At 39.7% G+C, this 21,271-nt stretch overlaps 1 protein-coding gene across 8 annotated transcripts in view; it reads right to left on the bottom strand.

Annotated features, from left to right (window-relative positions):
• The window catches only part of NDST2 (N-deacetylase and N-sulfotransferase 2), a 130,626-nt gene that overhangs the window by 76,607 nt on the left and 32,748 nt on the right, over positions 1–21,271 (bottom strand). For 3 of the 8 annotated variants that reach the window (XM_079313190.1, XM_079313196.1, XM_079313191.1), the window contains one exon: positions 7,829–7,899. The exons of 3 other annotated variants lie outside the window; for them this stretch is intronic. The gene's annotated coding sequence lies outside the window, so the exon portion shown is untranslated. Of the gene's footprint in view, positions 1–7,828; positions 7,900–12,258; positions 12,352–21,271 lie in introns of those variants that run through there. 2 more of the 8 variants (XM_079313192.1, XM_079313197.1) reach the window with 2 other exon arrangements.

Genomic DNA, 21,271 nt, shown 5'->3' with positions numbered 1-21,271 from the left:
ATAGTTTTGGTGGCATTTAACTGAATTTAGCATAGAACATTGTACATCAACTAAGGGTGATTTCAATCTTAACAAAACAGTTACACTGAAAAATCCTGTGAGGTAGTTCTGACTAACCTATTTGGAGAGTGCAAATGAAGGCTGTGTATTTACTACTTTCACACTACCAAGCATCTGTGTTCATTTATTGATGTGAACGAGCTAGAAGCAAACAGATCCTCTTAGTAGCAAATGCATATGACTTTACTATATTATACAAATTAATTGAAGGAATAAAGACAAAGCCTTGGTCAGATATATTCTGCCAAACAGGAAAGAACAGCCTATTAACAGCACTGGAATGAATGTCTAGAAACTATTTACACAACTGCAAAAAACAATGACTGTGGCACAAGAAACTAATTCATGCGATACTCCTTTTGAACTGTACTGTTCTTATTTCCCATTCAGGCCCCCAGTTTTCTCACTCAAGTTTAAAACAACAATAATAGCCAACTTCTATTTGTCTCCTAAGAAAGGTGGAGAGGCACTATTATGCCAGGTTCCCAAAAGACTACTTGCCATTTTTCTAGACATGATTGGCCTTATTCTGAGCTGCCTGGGGTGGCAGCCTGCAGCTACCAGCAGTAGTGCATCTGCATTTTGCCTTTTAACTTTCCTCTTCTTGCTAGAAGCCTGTAGCAGATCTTATCACCTAAGGGCTTGCTTACACAGGGAAAGGAAACTCATCAGTTTCACATCTCTGGAAGGCTCTTCTCTGGCAGTACCCATATTTATTTTAGAAAGGTGTCACTCTGTATCCATGTGCAGTAGCATACCATTTGTCAGCATACAACAGACCAAAGTAATGCACTAAAGTGTAAGACCTTGGCAGAGTCATATTTCAAAAGTGTAGTGGGTTACAGATTGGCTAACACTATTCCACAAACTAATCTGGATCAGACGTGCTCGATTCTGGAATGGAGATCAAAATCCAAAGACAGAAATTGCCATATTTTACAATATTTGTTTTGCATACGAAGGATGGTTTCATTACGGAAATTAAAGCAGGTGTATTCAGCTGCCTTCCACTGAAAAGTAAAGCTAAAACTACTCTAAAGCAAAAGTAACAATCTTCTGCTATTGAGACAGATTAGAAAATACTAACTACTGTAAATTAATCAGTAACCCATTATTTACTGATAGAGCACTGAAGAAAACACAGCCCACATAGCAGGACTACCTAATGTGCTGTTTTATTCCACCTAGGATTCATTTATGCGACCTCTGAAATAATAAGCAAAATAATAAGCAGCATTTTATAATTGCTACATGCTCTTTCAGTCACTGATGCAGCTGAGTTTATAGCATAGGAACAACACTGACCTAAAAAAACAGATTTGGCAATTCTGGACTAGGGTTAAAAAGATCAAGGTTCATTCTTTTTGCAGATTTGGCTATACACCAAAGCTACAGCACCAAAAGGCTGGGCTCACTTGCTTCCAGTTAAAGTGCACTTTCTTGTCATGAGAGCATTAAAAAAAAAAAGCTGGATGTTTTCCCACTATCACACATTTTGCATGCAAGCAACTGATCCTAATCAGTGAGAGTTTGATATTAACACCTCAGATGACATAAAAATTTTTGTCACAGACTTGTTTCAAAAACTATAAAGACATTTTCCTCACCAGCTCTGTGCCCTAGGCCAGACAGCACTCAATTTGCTGTACCTACAGTAAAACAGCCATGCAGCCCTGCATGCTTTAGAAGGCTTGCATGAAGATGAAGAAGAGAATATAGATGGCCATTAGACAGTAATTACACTTCCAGCTGGAAAAGTTCATTCTTGCCTTGAGGACACTCAGCAGGAAAATTTAAGGTTAACTATCTTCCAGGATAGGGCTATCTTGCCCCCCTGTTTCTTCCCACCCAACTCACTTCACTTCTAGCTCTTTCCCATCCATTCTTTGCAGTCAGCTCTCTTAAGTCTCTGATCACACTGACTGATCACTGTGTTTGTGCCCAGGAGAAGTCAGGGGAATTTACAGGTTCCAGTGTGTAATCTTCCTGTATGCATGGGGTCCTGCCTGCACAGCTGCTCCCTTGCTGTGGACTTCCTGGCAGAGAAGTTCAGCTAAAGCACTGGGAGCTAAAGCCTAGAAGCAAGTATGTAGAGGCTGAGGCCAGGCTTCCCACTTCACCTACTCTGGAACATCCCTCTATCACAGACAAAGATATGCCACATTTTTAATTCTCAAGTTCAAGTACTCTTCAAGACCAGCTTCATTTGTCTTAAGCAAAAATGGAAGAAAAGAAATACACTCAGGCTGAGGCTTTTCCTCTCCTAGTTTTCTGGACTTTGTAAGTGCCGCAAAGTTTCTGCAGGGGTAGAAATGAAATCTGAAGTGTAGAAACAACAGTGACTCAGCAGGATCAGTTGTTCTTTCCTACACTTATACATGAATCCACAACCACAGAAGAAATGCAGTTAAATGATGTGGAGTTCACTTCTACTGAGACAGCTAAAGCACCCTGAACAGTATGGGAAGACTGAGGGTATTTTCATCAAGCACATACAAACAAGCCAAGCTGTTGCTTTTGACCTTTAATGTCCATCATGATTTGTGTCCTTGAGCCATTAAGAATGGGAAAAAGTCTATGACAGGTTAAAAATCTAGCCAGTAAAGAACATGCATATCTCAGTGATGAACTTCCTATTTCTAATAGAATGGAAGTTCACCAACTTCCAGAGTATGCTGGGGCTTCTGTACTCAAATTTTATGGGGATGATGGCAAGAAGGATAACCACAGAGGGGAAAAAAGATTTAATTTTTTGATATGTAGATTTTGTAGCCCTCAAATGATCCATATATAAGTTGTTTAGAATTAGATATAAAAGTACCTAAAGATATTTATTGTAAAGAAATATACAAGCTGGAGAACAACAGGGAGAACTGAAGACATACTAATTTTGCTCAAAGGGCTGAAGTGCAATCAAAATCCAGAAGGTCTTGCATAGTAAATAGATTTTAAAAGTCAACCACAAATACATAAAGAAATGCTTTCTTTACCCTTTTGCAGTAAAGAAAACAAACAAAAACCAGAACTCTGGGTAGTCAATCAGTCTGCCCAGGAATCCATTTGTGCACACTGTTTCTTCAAATGTAAAACACAGGCTTCAAATGCAGCTGAACCTACTTCTTAATTCACATCACCCTTTAACTATGAAGGCAGCACAACAATCTCTGCTTACTCACAAATAATCTATGACAAACCACCAATCCCAGCTGACAAAAATACTTTAAGACACAACATTTAGAAATTTAATTGCCTTTTGGTGTCCAAGAAACATATGTACTTTAACATAACAAACTTGGGTGCTGTTCTAGCAATTCTTTCACAAAGGAATAGTTGTTTCTCAGCTGAAAATGTGTCTGAAAAAGGTTATCTTAAGATTGAACATGAAAGACACTAAAATGTAGGTGCTTCCTCCACCTTCCTGCCACTTTCCACAGTGCTTTCCCAAAACATTCCTTCATAAGAAGCTTTTCTTGAAATAGCTGTAAAACAAACAGTTGAAGATCAAAATGGCATGATGTGTATTGCATGTCTCCCAGCTTTCCAGAGCATGTTAGAGCCAGTGTCTCGTACAGAAGAGTATTTCTAAACAAGCAAACCCATGAACATCTGAACATCTAGTAATAGCTGATTCTAACTTAATTTTAGATCCTAAGATTTGAAAACATAAATTAAAAAAACCCAAACAACAAACCAACACCACAATCCTGGATAAATTTCATATATAATCTGAATGGTTCTACTGTCTCTTTCGTCACACTAAAGTTTGCTTTGTTGTTGTTTTCATCTTTCCTTTTAAAATAGCCTCCTGCAGCTCTAAGCTAAAAATCTTCCTGGAGCTTCTATGTGACAGCTGCAGTATCTTAGCCATCTGTTTAATTTATATTTGCTAATGCAGCTCCTGCTGTTTTCAACTGACAGGTTTTTTCCCTCTTATTACCCCCACACGGGAAATCATTGCACTTGCCAAAGTTTCTCTGTAGTCTCAGATGTCAAATCAAGTCTGGTGAACAAAAGGTGATGAATGAGGCTCCTATACATCCCCCTTTTATATAGATTTGTTGTTGTTGTTGGGGGAGTTTCTTAATTATGGAAATTGTAAGGGGGTTTAATGTAATTTCTTTAAATAATTATAAGCAAAAAGGAAGTAGTACAGAAACAAAGAGAGTCAGGGGAAATCACACTCCCTTACTCTCAACATAGTAATTCTGTAGAAAGGTTGAGGCTGGGGGATCTCCAAGATACTCTCTGAAGCAGATTATCCATTCCATAATCAGTCACTAAAGTCCTGATCCAATCTCTTCACCTACCAAGCTCAGGGCTTGTCTGACTATTGATTTTCCCTCACTTGCAACCAACATGCCTCCTAACTTTTCTGGAGTGCTCAGAAGTATTCAAAAGTCAAAGGCAAGTAATGGAGCCCCATGGCTGAGCATGCTGCAATGCCAACACTAATGCCATCCTAAAGCCTCCTGAAGAAAGGTGCAGGGCCCACATTCCCTGTGCTATTCAGAGACACTGGATAAAACATGCAAGTGACTCCTGAAAAGGCTGCCAACCTTATACACCAAGCACAGATGTTACTGTCCCTGCAACTCCCCTGGGACATGGTAACAAGATTAAAGAGTCTTTCTCTGCTGAAAAGTAACATTAAAAAAAGTTTAAAAAAGTAACATCAGGTTTAACACAAAACTTTGCAATTTAACATAGGTACCCTTGTCCTATGTAAAACTGCATCAGTTGAATCACAGTGGGACCTGCAATACCTGACCAAGGTGATGCAACACCCCTTTGTTACAAGGAGCACCTTTCAGTGGCCAGCCCCAGCCCAGAAACAGGTAGTCACATTAAACACAAAGAAATCAGACCCAGAAAGTGTGACCACTCTTCCTTTCTAAATTCCCCATTCCAAAACAACTTTATTAACTGGAGAGACACAGGGAAACATGAAATAAGCATCTGCCAAATGGCAGGAACACGTGTGCTTTTTGGTGCCAGAGAGAACCCTGCAGAGTAGCTGAGGTTGAGCAGGGAATACATGTTTGAGGGAATACTTGGGACACAAGAAGTAAATCTCTCATTACCACTAATCCCAGAAGTTGATGATGAGAAAATAAATACATTGCTCTGAAATGGTAGAGTTTTTGCTCTAGCTCCTGAATCAAAGCAATCCATAGGATGGAACTTGTGACAGCTCCCCTATGTTGTGCAGAATCATCCCACTGAACTCTGGAGGATAAAAATCACTTGAAGCAAAATGAACATTTCTGCTTTAGAAAGTGCAGCAAGCTAGTGCCAAAAATAACCACAGGTACACTCTGTGGAAGGTTACTGATTCATCTTCATATCCCTGGAATATCATCATACTCAGGTTATCCTTGAATAATTGTGCTATAAAAATTTGATCTTTAAAGAGCACACTGGACAAAACCAGAAAAGCCAGAAAGAAAAACCTTAGACCTAACATGCTAATAGCTACAGCATACTTGAGAATGAGGACATACTCTTCCCTGCCCAAGAGCCAGACAACTAAACTCTTCATTTGCAATCTGTATCTCAGTATTTGCATCTGAAAATATGCATATATGTATATGGATATGCTGATGTACTTCACTATAGTACTATTACACAGTACATAGGCTAGATATCCAGCACAAATTCTAACACTTTTATAACTCAGTGCCAATACCAACACACAAAAAACCCCCCTAACTTCTAAGAGTATACAATCCTGAACACCTAGAGAGTCACTACACAGCTTGATTACTTGTACTTTACGACATTTCAAAAGTAACACAATAAAGAAAGTGTAAAGATTAAATGACAACTAAACACTTTTTGTCTTACCTTGGTCAGACACCACTTCATAGAGCCTTCAATCCAGCACTAGCATACTAACTTAGCTTTCCTCTGTCCAAGAACAGTGGGGGATGGGAACAGCCAGATAACCAGAAAACCCAAACACACTAACCCAGCTGCACAGAAGCCAAAGCCCTGTGCCCTTGCACCGTGTTTTGCAGCACTCCATTTTCTGGGACAATTCAGCTGAGGTACAAAGGCAGCCCCATCTGACAAGCTCTCAAAGCAGAAGGGATCACAGTAGATGCATGGTACTCTTTCACCAGTTATCCCTCTTGAAACTGCTGCTCTCATCAGCTGCATGGCTCTAAGTCTTGCAGAGCCAGAGTTTTAGTCCAAATCTGTGAGTTGTGTAGCCCAGCTAGCTCCAGTATGTTCCTCCAGCACCTTCAAAGCCAGCTTCCCAGCACCTCATCTTTCAGAAGCACAAAACAGAGACACCAGCAGTAGCTCTGAGCAAAGTTGGAGAGGGCTCAGCAGCTGAACTAGCTCAGGGACTGATCCACACAAAGTTATGTACTGCTTCCAGGTCTGAGCCCAGGATTTTAGTAGGGATAACTTGTTATCTGAGTAATGTATCCATGGAAGAGACAACATTGACTGCAAAAATTAAAGAGAAGGAAAGCAGATTTCTGTGTCTACAAAATAATTCTGAGGTAAAAAATTAGCTTATTAAGCTAACAAAGATTATTTGCAACATCTCCCATACAGTGTTTAAAATCCTGTCCTCTAAAGCTTTGCCTGAGTATATTCCTCTTCACTTGCCAGCATCCTCAGGCATTCCCCAAGAGCCACTTCTGCAGTGAGTACATAAAGATGATACTCTCAAGGAAATCAGACTTAATTCTCTAGGCTGTCCAATATATGCAAGCAATATACTAGGTTAAACATGACTGTCCATGCATAGACAGCATTTCAAAACCAAGCCACTACAAACATAAGGAGATCAGACTCTTCCCCAAAAACACTAATGCTAGTTTACTTTAAGAAAAGCAATAGTCTTCAACAAACTCCAACAAATTTTAAAGTTTTACCTTCCAGAAAAACGAGTTTTGTTGTTTATCTGCACTTTAGGTGTCTAGATTTAAAATGAAAAGGCAAGTACAGCTGCTTACAGTTGATAAGGCCTCATGCTTCTGGTATTTATTTATATCCATGATCCAGAGTAACAAACCCATGTACTTTAAACAACTGAAGCAACTATTGGATAAAATATGGAAACTGGAAAATGGGACTAGAAGCAACCTCCTTTACTGTATAAATCCATCTATTCACCATAAATAAAAAAAAAAAAAAAATTAAAAACCCCCCACATATGATTGAAGGTAATAAAAGATCCATACTGTCTGTGAAGATCAAGTGCCAAAGTAGTGTCTCAATAACAATTTCCAAGTTAGGGCACAAGAGCAACTCCTGATGATACCTTGTTGGTTCTCATGTGAACATGGGGCCAGCACCCCTGCCAATGCAGTTAATGTTTTCTGGCTGAGGTCACTAACATCTGGTTTGTGTACAGGCAGCTTGTGCTGCTCAGTGTTGCACGGGAACAGAGGCATCGCAGGATGTCACAGGGGAGCACGGCTTCAGTGTTTGTGAGTAACCTCAAGTAATGCCTGATTTGTGGGGTTGCAAAACACAGATGGAAACAAGTTTGAGATTCCACAGAATAGGAAGAGGTAGTCAGTCCTATGGGGCAAAGCCTAAGAGAGAGCAAACAATGAGAGAAGACAGAAGAGGATGGAATAAAAGTGTGCTTGCACCTATGGTTGTGTCAGCTTGGCTCAGGTTGATCTGACTCCTGCAGATGACAAACAGCCCCATTGAGTCTGAAAACTCACATCACAACTCAATACACACAGTTATTATACTACATAAAGATACTTCTTATATGCTGCAGCTTGTCTGTACTCACCTGCAACATAACACTGGGTTAAGGTTAGGCTGCACTTGGTTATCCAAAAGTGGGGGCTTCAGGGCACAGCTCTGCAAGAACATAAAGCAATGTTAGTGGCTGCCAGCAAAAGAGGTGGATCCACATCCCTGGCTATTCATAGCACGCTGATCCAAATAACTAATCAATCAAAAAATTTATTATCAATCAGTCAGACTTATGAGCTTATCAAATGCACCCTACAGCTCCCTGATTGCAGGAGCTGAAGACAGAATGTTGTAACTGTGGCAGATGAGATCAACACTGAGCTTTGCAACAGAAGCACAGTCTGAGATCACCTTTCACAAAAGTGTCCTTATTATACAGACTAAAGAGGAAGGCAGGAGATAAAAAGGCTGGCTAACGAATGTCCTAGTCCACTGGAAAATAATTTTTCACGTGTGTCTTATCCTGTATCTCAAGAATCACTATGGAACTGTAACACCGGTTATTTCCATATAGACTTCTAAATTCTAAAACTGGCAACAAACTTTGAATGTGTTCCTGAACAAGACTGAAACACAAAAAGAATTTTCAAGAGCTCTCCCTATTATGCCCTCCTGTTTCTCCTACAGTATCTCCTTGCTGTGAAAAATGTTAACTTCCATTTAAAACAGAAGCCAATACTAGTTTCAGATATCCCTTTCCTTGCTTCCTCCCTTATCCTTTTGCTCTACTGATAGAATAACAATCCAGTATCACAGCCAGGGTAGAGCACTGCAGAGCCAACAGAAGATAACCAGACTGGCTGGAGAGGGATCTACTGGAGTTGAGTGCTACTGCACTGGAACAAGACTAAAGGAGAGGATTTCACAGGGACAAATGTGAAAGAGCCACCAACTGGCTGTGAGGCACACACAACACAAATCCACTCAAATACAAGAGACATCTCTCATTTTGTGCCCAAATTTGACTCCATCTCACAACAGTCTTCACAGTAAACTGACATCAACACTTAATCAAAAATCCAAAGTTAGAGAAAATAATATTTACATCAAAGAGGTCAATCCCACTTCTTGTCATGCCTTCTGTGTTTTACTTTATTTTTCCGTTTTTAATTTTAATTTTGTGTTCCAAATTTGGGTTATGGCAAGACAACAGGAACTTGAATTGCTATGCATAATATAAAGTAAATAAAATAAAATAAATTTAAAAGTCTCATCTCTGAGAAGCAAAGGCTCTTAGATACCTTTAGATAATGCCAGCACCAACACTACGTGCCTGATGCTTAGGTACAAAAAAATGAGGCAGAAAAATCAGCATCAAACTACTGACCACACTAATTTTAAGTCTGAAGTATGCCATATGCAACAAAGTGACTTGGACTACAGGCAAAAGCAAATCAGCACCTGAAACTGTCACTTTTCCTCCCAGCCAAAACCTCAGAGCTAGTTAGTAATTATTCAAATGTCCCTTTTCCTGATGAACACTAATACTGTACATCTGAGTCTTTTAGCAGCCACATGGTTCATGAAGCAGCTTTTCTGCCAGGTGAAGAGAAAGTACAGCCTGTTGTGCTGATGTAGCACAGAAATACATTTCATCCACCTAGAAACTGTTCTTTTACAACTAGTGCTCTCCATACACTAGAAAATAGTTTAGTTACCTGATGACTTAGATTTTAATGTTCTTACTGTGGATATAGCCATCAAAATTCCTACTGCCTCTCATTTCTCATACACTTAATATGCTGATTTAATTCTAAGCCTGTAATTCAGTTTACATTTCACAAGAGGCAAAAGGTAAGGAGACTCCAGAAAATGACACTTGAGATAAGAGAATGAGTTACTGGAGAGCATGATGCTCATTCTTTGCATATGTACCAGCCTATTAAACAGGGCTTAAAAATTCACTCAGAACAGGTAGGAAGCCTTGGCAAAAGCTAAAGTCAAATTAATTTTCCCGATTTTAAGGTTATAAAGGTAACTTGTGAAGTACAAATCAGTAAAGGAAAAAAAAAAGCCATGGACAGACTGCTTCAGTCTGCAGCTCAATCACTTTTTTCCCCCAGCTGCCCTGAACAAAGCTTTGCCCATCCTCACTGACTGGGGCACCAGGCAGCAGCTGAAACAAATGAGGTCAGTTCCACACTGCACTGCCTGGAAAGGCTCTGGTGGGAAACCCAGGCACTGATCACTAAGGAAAAGGTGAAATAAAACATCTAGAAAGCAGAAAGAGGTTTAGAGATGGATTGTTCTCCAGCTGCCCACATCTAAATAGCTAGGACAAGATAAAAAAATACAAGTTCTGGCTATCATTCAGACAAAAAAGGAGGACAGGAAACAGGAATCAAACAACTCTGTTTCTAAAAAAAATGGGACATGAGAATTTTTCCAAGAATAATTTAACCAAAGACCAGATGGAATGAAGCAGTGATATGTCCTAATTACAAGTTTATTAAGTCAGTCAAATTCTCCTCAGAGAAAATATTAAAAAAAGACCCCAATCAATCAGTAATAGGAAGAGGAGGAATTTTAGAAGTCAAAGTGAATTTAAATACATTCATGTTGAAAACTATAGATTTTTTTTCAGAGATTGTCAAAAAAAAGACTTAGTATTACTGACAGGATTCAATCTCTAAAATTATTGGCATAACAATCCCCACAGAGTGTGAGAGAAAGATTTGGGATTTTATGTCATGCAAACCCGTAAGCTGCTGGGAGTACCTTTTTTTTATAAAGAAGATAATACTGAATCAAAAAACTCCAGCAGGTTAACAGAATAAATGGAAATACACATGTAAGCTTTGATTCTGATGATGATGTTGCTCAGTCAAAATCACCATGTTAACAGATGCTCACTCTTTCCCCATCCCTTACAAATGGTAACATGAAGCTGTGGTCCTATTGGGAAGCCAATCCCAAACTACATTCTCTGTCCCAATGCACTTCCCCCTTTTTTCCTCTCTCTAACACTTTATCTCAACTCCACCTGACATGTGTGATGCATTCATGGTAAAAAACAGCTGCTTCAGTGGTGTATTTTTGAAAATCTATTTTTTTATGCAGTAGCCCAGCCAACCAGGAAACCAAAGCCCTGCATACTATAATATATTATCTTCTATGACTGAAGTTCACAGGCAGTCAAATTCTCTGTTTATACATCCCCCTAGGAAATCCCAAGCTCTGGGAATAAAAATACTACTACAATCTCTAAATAAACCACTTAAGGAACTGGATGGTATATTCATCTGTATTTCATATGTATTTAATATTCTTATTTTATATGTACTGACATACACACATGCCTTTCTGATACAGGAATTTAAAATTCCCTTCTAACACACCAGTAGCCAAACAACTAACACAGCAGCATTTTGGAAGCGGCTTGCACAACAGGAAAAGCAATTGCACAGTAGGAAAACTCCAGCAGGGAGACAACAATCCAACAACAAACAGGACATAAAGCATCAAACAGAAAGTGAACTCTTGAGGAGCTAAGACAGATGCAAAAGCTGTTGGTGGTAGTGTGGAGAGATGTATTGGTTGGCAACTTGAGCAATACATAGAAGGCGTGGAAATATTTATCAGTGCAAGGTGTTGAAAAAATGTATTGAAAGAAAGTTCACAGTCACTTATCAAACACAGCTGCTCAAAACCACCCAGGACAAATTTTCACATATGATCTCAACAACACTGAGATGCCACCCACTAAGGTATACCACCAGTATTAATTCCTATGCTGGTACAGTCCTAACACAGCAAGTTCTAGCAGAAAAATCACAGAAATATCTTCTCTCAACAATTATATGTTTGTGGAATGTTTCTACTTGGAAACAATGTCAGAATGTAAAGCCATAACATTTACTCCCCAATGCAAAATCCACACATCTATTAAACAATGTCCGGTATTCACTTCCCCCAAACTATCACTACTAAGTGGTCATCAGTCAAAACAACCTCTCCTCTAAAAAGGACAGGCTTCAGCCTTTCAGCATAAGCTAAATATTTTTCTGATACTCTCTAATACTAGAATTATCTTGTATGAAAAATAATAAATAACAACAAAACAAATACTTTCTGTATAATTTTCCAGATCTATAATTTTAATTTTTCTGCTTTGTAGCTCCATTTCTTGCTCATTAACAGTATCCCCAAACTCATATTTCAGCCCTGGGCCTGTCAATAGTCACAATTCCACATATTTGTTTTTCAAAGGTACCTTATTCAGGAATCTGTTTTGACACTGCACTGCTGATGCCACGCGTACGCAGCCAGTACATACAGGGACTGCTGGAATCCCACTAAACACAGAATCTCCTGCTAACTTCAGCTTCACAGCCAGGAAACCACCCGAGTCAGACTGCAGCAAAGAAATTCCACTTCTGGTGTGACGTGGACTCAAATAAAGAAGTATATATATGAGAGGAACAGATTATGTCAGAGCATTTATTGTATTCATTCATTCCTTACCTTTCCCTTTGCATTGCAGAGGTTACCTCACCCCTTGACACAGCCATAAGCAGCAACAGTTTTCACATATGAATTCTTTTTCCCCTGGGTGCTCTGGGGAAGCAAGAACATGCACTCAAGTGAGCATTCATGCCTCACTCAGCTTGAGGACAAGGCTCTGCACTGAAGCCCTTAAGACCTTCTCACGGCTGCTGATTTCATCCACAAACTGAAAGAGCATCTCAGCAGGACACTGCCAGCCTCCTTTTCAGCTCCCACTCACTGATTGCCAGTCTCTGGCAAGTGAAATGTCAAGAACCAGGCAGGGGCGGTGTTTGGAGAAGGAGGGATAAGAGATTCTCACCATCCATCAACCTCAAAACCTATTCAGCCGACAACTTGAATGGAACAGGCATTTCATTCTCCATGGTAACAAGAGATGGAAGGAGGTTGGGAGAAAAAAAAAAAAAAAAAAAAGGAGAGAGTACAGACCCGGGAAAATCCGATGTTGAAGACACAGGGAAACTTGCAAAGTTTGCAATTTTTCTGTGCTGTGCAAGTAGCACGCAGGAGAGAAGAAAGCCCTTTCCTTGCTGCACAGCCTGAGACAAGCTGTCCTGTGGCCATGATGAGGTGTCCTTTCTGCAAGCTGTGCACTGATGTGGGGGGAGGAAATCCCTTATCCTGCACCAATCCTACCCAGAAGAAAGACAAATGCCTTCTGAACACTGGAAAATCAGGAAAACTGCAGATTATTGCCCCCCCCGAAAAAAGAACTGTCTGAAAGGGAGCAGATCCTGTCATTCCCTGTACAGTACTTCTTGCCTACAGATCAAAGCCACTGATGCTGATTCAGTCTGTGTGCCAGCGCTGACCACAAACCGGAGTGGAGGATTAACATCACTCACTCTCTGTCTGCTTTGCATCTTACATGGAAGAAAATGTTCATTGCTTATGTTATGCAGAACCACTTAGATGCACAGATAAACCCAAGACATTTATGTATTCTTCTCCAAGGCACACCAAATTGAAGAACAGAAGCAGACAAACTTAAAATTCGGGCAGCACCTTTGCCAGCCTCAAGGGATCTCATGGTAAGTCAGCTCTTATTAACATTTCAGGCCTGGCCATCTTCTGAACTTTTTTTTCCTGCTATTTTACATTCATAACTTGAGCTGTCACAGCCAGAATGTGCACAACAGGGAAATTACATTTGGATTCATGCACGTTTGTGCTCCAAGCTGGCCCCATGCAGCTACTGAAAAGAGTCTCTGGCTAAAGCACTTATGCAAGATAACCCAACAAAGGGCTGAAAAGCTCTGCAAATCCTGGCTGTTGCCATCTTACTTTTTCTCAGTTCTTTACACTGATTCTTTCCTGAAAAACACATTTAAATCTCCCTCCCCCATCCAAACCTACCACGTCCCAATTTGGAGTTTGTTTTCACTTTCGTATTGTATATGGGACACGCTGTTGTTGTGATACTTTTTTATAACTTATATTATTATCTATACAGAGAGCTTTTTGCTAAAGGTGACCTGCAGAGTTGTTTTGAGTTCTTACAGTAGTCCTTATGTATAAACAAATATGCTTAAGACCATAGTTTTCAATTTCTTACACAGGTCTTTACCATTCATTACATTGCAACCCATAAGGCATGCTAATACACAACCCTGTCTGCTGAATTTCAGCCTTTACTCACACCAATCATTTCAAAGTCACATGAATACATTCTTACTTTTGAAAATTACTTCACTTCTCTGAAAAAAACTGTTTTATTTTCTCCTTTGTCTTCCAAGATTGACTCTTGGAAAAACTAAAAACGGAACCTCAACAGGAACAATCCTACAGCCACTTTCTATTAGCTCCCCAACTTACTTTACTGAAACAGTCTTTTCCTTAGGCAAAGGAAGGTATATTCACCTTTTGAATTGTACTTCAGGTCCATGGCTTAGAACTATTTTCCTTTCTTTCCTGAAGACTTTAACAAGAAAAAGAGAAATGAGACTGCTCCATTCTCTCTTTCCCAGCTAAAGCCAACTAAAGTGGGAGTGACATACACCTCAGCTGGAAGATGACAGCCTCCTACAACTCTACATAAGCAAATAAATGCTGTTAAATGCACCTCTGTGATCAGATTAATTCAGTTCTTTTCAGCTAGTTTTGAAGATATTTCAGAATTCCAAGGAGATACTTCCAGCCTGTTTAAAATATATTCTACCCACATCTATTAAGATAAGGGTATTTAACATAGAAAGCTTTTTGTGTTCTTTTCATAGAACAGTCTCAGAGTGCTTTGTTATTTTGCTTTGTTATAGGAGCACGAAAAGGAAATAATGTATTTTGGCCAATCGCCATAAAAGCAGAATCATCGTCCCTGCACTTGCTGTTCACTGCATTTCACCTTGATCCTCTTGAAGGTTTGAAAGCATTGTTGTTTATCTGGAGCTCAGGGAAGGGATTTTTTTCTCTCTGAAGTTGATTCTAATGTACTTCAAAGAGTTGCCATCTATTATCATTATCCACTTGTCTTCCTATTATTCAAAAACTATACCCTTAGAAATGAAGAGCTTTCCCAAATCTGTTCTAGCAGCATGCTTTAGGCAAGAAAGAAGACACTGACATTGTTACCAATATTGAGAAAACTTGGACAAAAACCAGTCCAAGAGCACAGAGTCATACCAACCACAGTGCCCACTGTATGCTCCCTTTCAGCCACCAGAAGGGAAATGTTAATGTGTCTCACCAATGGCATACACAGAGATACACATTTTGGAAACAAAACTACTATGAATTGGCTAAAACTAGTATCTCAAAAGGCACTCCACCAAGAAGCAGGGTGAAGCATGCCCACACAGAATCAAGGCCTTATCCAGCTTCCAAAACAGAAGAATAAACAGTACAGCCAAGATTCAAAGGACTGCCCACCATGAGTGCCTGCCAGGCAATAATAAAAGCTGAAATGCATCAATAGCTTCAGGCTGGCTGAGAACGAAACTGACTTGAGTTCTGATCAAGTTTGGTGGTCTCCACACAACTCCTGCATTACAAAAGCTGCCATTCTCAACTGACAGCAACTTTACAGAGAAGTGAATCAGTGGTGAGCCTCAGTGGGACAGCATTGGCAGTGGCACATCACAGCATCCTGAACTGCACTTGCCCAGGTTACAAATAGATCTGCTGCTGCCACAGCTCTGAGCCCAGAACTAAGGTCACCTTCAAGTAGATGTCTGCTCTGAAAACTTTGCCATGCCCACCATGAAAATTAACATGTGATGTGACTTCACTGTAACACAGAATGGATAAGGTTGAGAAGGGTTATCTGATCCCACTTACCTGCACAAGCAGGGTCGTCCTAGAACACATTGCACAGGATTGCATCCAGATGGTTCTGGGACATCACTGAGGGAGATGCCACAGCCTCTCTGGACAATCTGTTCCAGTCTGTGATAACATGCTCAGTAAAGAAATTCTTCCTCATGCTCAGCTGGAACTTCCTGCACATCCATTTCTGCCCATTGCCTCACATTACTGGAAGAGCCTGGATCCATCCTTTCCACACCCTCCCTTCAGATATTTACAGACATGGATGAGATCTCCTCTAACTCATCTCTTGAGGCTGATCAGGCCCAGCTCCCTCAGCCTTTCCTCATAAGAGAGGTGCTCCAGTCCCTTATTCTCCTTGTCCCCCTCTGCTGGGCCTGGTCCAGGAGCTGCACGTCTCTCATGTCCTGGGGAGCCCAGGAATGGGCACAGCAGTCCAGATGTGGCTTCACTAAGGCTGAGTAGAGGGGCAGGACCACCTCCCCCAACCTGCAGGAGATGCTCTTCCCAGGTGCTATGACTTAGCAGCAGAATGCTTTCTGCAGCTATTCCCTGAAGCACCACATTGAAACAGGGAAATGAGCAAGCCTGTTCTATATTAAGAAAGAAAATAGATGCATTAAACACTAGCAAATGTGTCACACTTTGAGTTAAGTATTTGTCCACTCACCTACACAGCCAAGACTGAGCCAGAATTTACAATTCCCACAGAAGATGACTTTAAAGGTGTTTTAAAACACCAGAGAGATACTCCAGCCCCAGACTGACTCACATAACATGAGAAAATGGTGGAGACCAAATTCTTTCCTGTTCCCACTCCTAACCCTGAGGGAAGTTCAGTCAGATAAAGACAGATACTCAATGATAAAAATTCAGAGGACAAAGCAATAAAAAAATACTACACATGTATTTTTCAAAATATATATTAAAATGGTTTCTAGGCATAAAAAAAACCTAAAAAACATGAGTTGGAGACACACTAACATCATCCAGATCTCAAAAAATTCTGAGAACAGCACTCGGGAAAGCCAAAGCATTTAGGTTTAAATTGACAACCATGGCTGAAATATCTCTGAGCTACTCTCAGCACAAGTGATTTCAAGGTAGGAATGAGTAGGGACAGAGTGCACAGAGCTGACCTGATGACACAGAGTGGGTGTCATCAGTAAAAGAACACACTGTGCCACTGAACTACCAGGCACTTTCCACTGCAGACACACCACTCCAAAACAGGAGAGGTGGAATTCATGCATGCAATTTTATCAAAACGTATTTTTTTAATAAGAAAAATTATACTATAGTTTGCTATTTTCAATTGTACCACAAAATAAATCAAAGATAAGACTTCAATAAAAAGCTCTTCAAAAGAATCAGCATTATTCACCACAGAGGTGAAGACTGAAATGTTAACCTACTTGAGGTTATTTTTTTTATTAATCAGTGTTTTAAAAACTTTTCATAAAATAGTAACTCTCTACTACTTTAGAAACAAAAAGAATAAATGCAAAATCCTTTGCATCACAAGAGTTTCATGTTTCATAAGAGACAAAGAGCAAATGACTGCAAGATTGCTAACAATTTGCTTGGCAAATGCCATCAAAACCAGCACACAAAGTCACCTCAATCTGTTATCCAAGAACTTGCAGCAGCAGTAAATGTTAATGACACATGGCAAGGTAAAAAGCTATCAGCCAGGGAAGGAACAGCTTTTAGGAGAGTGTTAGAGGCTCATATGTTTTGAATTGTAAAATTTTGTATCTGCAAGAAAGGTTTTCAGTATTTCACATGCAAACACTTTCATGCAAATAAATACATTTTCCTCTAAACTAAAAGAGTTTACAAGGGCACAATTAGCAGTTTTCACTGAGTATAAATCAGACAGCTGCCTGTAATTGGAACCAGGAGCAAAGGAAATATAAGAGATGCCTTTTTCCATGCAGATGTTTTCCCAAGATTTAAGGGAAAGTTCTACTTCAAGAAATTAATATAATACAATCTAAATCTACACGGTCTATGGCTTTAATAGGTACATTTACACGTGAATAGTTAGTTTTGGTTTCGGTTTTTTTTTTTCTTTTCATTCCCAATTTCCTTTTGGATTTTATCTATTTTATATAAGATTAAAACAGCTGCAAAGATGCAGCAAGCCAAAGTAAGCTCACTGTGATACCTCTGCATTCCAATGGGGATCAGAAGAAACTGCAAATTTAAACCTGTAAGTTTTACAAATGAAGAAACTAAATATGTTTCACAGAGGCTTGTCTAAATGTCTACTTCTGACTACATTTCATAATGCTACTGAAATATAAGTGATGTCCAACATATGGGACACTACTTAAGATAAAGCACTAAGCAATGTCTTAAAACCCCACCAGCATAAATTATATAAAAACAAGGGGTAGGGGATTTTTTTGGGTGGGGAACAGTGGGGGTGTAGAGATAACACCAACTAACTAATCTTTTTATCCACTAAGTCAGCATTTCAACTACTCAAGGATCTATAAATGAACCTGTCTCTTAAGAAAAAAAAAATATTTAGATTTGCATCATTCTGGAAATAAGAGGACATTATTTAGAACAGATGACACAATTTTCTTCAGCCTTTCTGCTACAACTAACTGCTCCCCTGACTTCTAAATAATTTCACTGTTTTACACAGTGATTCCAGTTTTTTTCTTCCTTCAGGTCAATAGAAAACCAGAATCAAACACTTTTCAACAAGCTGACCAGAACACTGCAGATAAATATACAGAAGAACCATAAATTACATATTTTTACACATCCCCTCTCCCAAGACACCAAAATGATAGAACCACCAGCTGAGGTCCTAATGCAGATGTGACCTAAGAGGCCTCAGGCACAGATAACCAACTAACCTGTACAACTTAAAAAGCAACACAAACTCCCAGCTGCTGGCTTCTCTTCCCCAGTGTAACAGGATGTGACACATATTCAGTTTACAGTATGATACCATATTTTGGCTGGAAGGCATAAGAGATATGAATTTAACAATGTGTTAAATTGGTGTGTAGCACCTGTGTCTTACTACCAGGCTGCTTGATTTCCCCAGGGCTGGAGGATGTGTCTGGCACCTGGAGATGGGCAGCACAGCCTGACTTTACTCTTTCTAAGCTCTTTCTAAAGCTGCCTGGGCACAAGGTCCCCAGCCTGACGCAGATCCTAGGCACTGCAATGGGGTGGGCAGGAGATGTATGCTTTGAATCACAGAACCATTTGGTGGGAAAAGACCTTCAAGATGCAATCCAACCATCAGCCTGACACTGCCAGGACACCTAAATCAAACCAAGTGGTAAGTTTGGCAGTCCCTAAGTGCCATATCTACACACCGCTTAAATATCTCCAGGTAGGGTGACTCAACCAGAATGCTAACCAATGCTTCACAGAAAAAAAGCCCCTGAATTAAAATATTTGACATCATTTACAAGCATCTCTCACACTATCTCCTCTCACTTGTGCTGATATAATGTATACCTGCTGTTCTTATATTGCAGGCAACTGCCTCACATGGCCAGACCTCAGGAAGAATCATCAACAGCAATGACAAAAGAGAATGTTAGGGAAGTTTGTGTCTCCTACAAAATGCTTAAAAAAAACCCCTCTCTGTTGTAGCATGGAGTCTAAACTATATTGCCTATACTCTCTCAAGGTATCTTACTTTTAAATGCAAATAATGATGTGTAATGAAAGGGAATAAAGCCTTGTTGCATGAAAATAAAATAAGACAATTGGCTGATTTTACCAAAGGAGAAAAGAAGGTTGAAGCTCTCACTAATGGCTTTGTGTCTGATTTTTGAATGCTAAAAGCTTCTGGCACTTAGTTTATTAATTTGGAAGGGAGAAATTATGAAACAAAAATATGTAACATATTTTCTCACATGTGAGACTTCTACCTTTCTTGTGAAGATATTCTGCACATTTCAGTTTTCTGTATTTCAAGATTTTATCATCTTTTGGAGCAGCAAGAAAGGAGATGTTGCATTTCATATTATCTAGATTCACCTTGCGCTCACTGCTTCCCCACGTAAATGAATGCCAAAATACCAAACCATATATCTTTCCTTTCTGACCTCCAAGTAAGTACTACTGCTTGAAAAAAATCTACTGTATTCCTACCCCCTCAAACCATTCCTCTGTAAAACAGTTCATCTTAAAAATACAGTGCTGTCACCTTCCTTTTTCAGGTTTCTGCCACTGCTGTCACTATGGAAACAATCAGAACATCAGATATGTCAGTAAGCATGATTTATAAAATATGAAAGCACCAAAGGTAGATATTCTACATAAAACCAAATCAAGACAAAATTAGCATGTTAGCAAGAAAAGATTGACTTTAAAGAACTTTCAATTTAATATGATTTCCTAGAGCAATGCTGCAGTGAGCTACAGCCAAGGAGAGAGCTGCCAGTGCAGCATCATGCGTGAAGTCACACAGCCAAAGGCTGCAAGAAACTGCCAGGACAAAGGGTTGTAATCAGTCCTTTTCCATCCATTTAAAACACAAAAATCCATCAGCAAAGTCAGTATATCCCCAAAACATTACAGCAACACAAGAAATATGGCAAGACATACAGATATTTGTTTTTCTGAGACTTAGAAATAAATTAAGGAAGACCCTTTCAGTCTGTTTTGCCTGTATCTCAACAGCACATTCAGTCATATTGCTCTCTCTTCATCACCTTTGTTCACACCCATATCAGAGGAAAAAGCAAAGCAAATTACTCACAGCTTCCCAACCAACCAAAGATTTAAAGCAGTTCTTTGAGAAACGTCAGTCATAGAGCTTGGTTGGGCAGCTATTCTGTTGAGCTGTAGTTTCAGCAGTGCAAAAGCAGAGCGCTTATTATTGCTGTAAGATGGGGTTCATCCAAACCCATACGTGCAGAAGACGCAGTTTTCCCCTGCTCCCAAAGCTCAGCACATACTTCACTTTGACACATTGACTCAATTATAGCACTTGGGAGCCTCAAGAGAGCAAACACAGCTTTTTGAGACACCTCCCTCTCTACCACACACACACATTCTCCCTGTGATTATTTAGAAGCTCACTGCCTTTCATCATCACACTATTCTCTCACATGTTACACTGATGCACCTACCTGCTTCACATTGCTGCTTTTCTCACCTCTGCTGTCTTGGAAAGTAAGCAACTACTGTACCTCAAATTCAGCTACTGAAGTTACAATACACACAACAAAAGCAACAGGGATCTCTTTCTATGACGATAAAATATTTCAGCTCAAGAAAAAAAAGAGCAAGGAAACAGCTCAAACACAAGAGTCATAGAGCACTAGGAGAAGAGAGAACAGACATGAAGCTGTAAACTGCTTTTAAAACATCATGGAGCCAAAAGAATAAATGTGTACTTTTCTTAATAATGACAAAGCAAAACATTAAGCTCCAGGTGCCATTTCAGGTTGGGAAGACAATTTGCCAACCAGTTAGTGCTGCACAGCTGACCCTGAGACTGCTCACTGCCTTTAGGGCTTGGCTGAAGGACTTGTGCACATTTACCACTTTTGATGCCACACGCACATACAGCAAAGTCCCTTACATTCAGAGTTCCTTAATGGCTCAGTAAAATAAACAGTCTACAGTACTCTTGTCTTAAAAGGCCTGGTTTTAACTGGCTATCTTGATGACAGTTGGAAATTTTTTAGATTATTCACTTTTTGACACATGACAAGCCACT

The sequence above is a fragment of the Erithacus rubecula genome (genome assembly GCF_903797595.1).
Source record: "Erithacus rubecula genome assembly, chromosome: 9".
NCBI lineage: Eukaryota > Metazoa > Chordata > Aves > Passeriformes > Muscicapidae > Erithacus > Erithacus rubecula.
The sequence above is the reverse complement of the archived record's forward strand: the minus strand, read 5'-3'. Positions and strand labels throughout refer to the sequence as shown.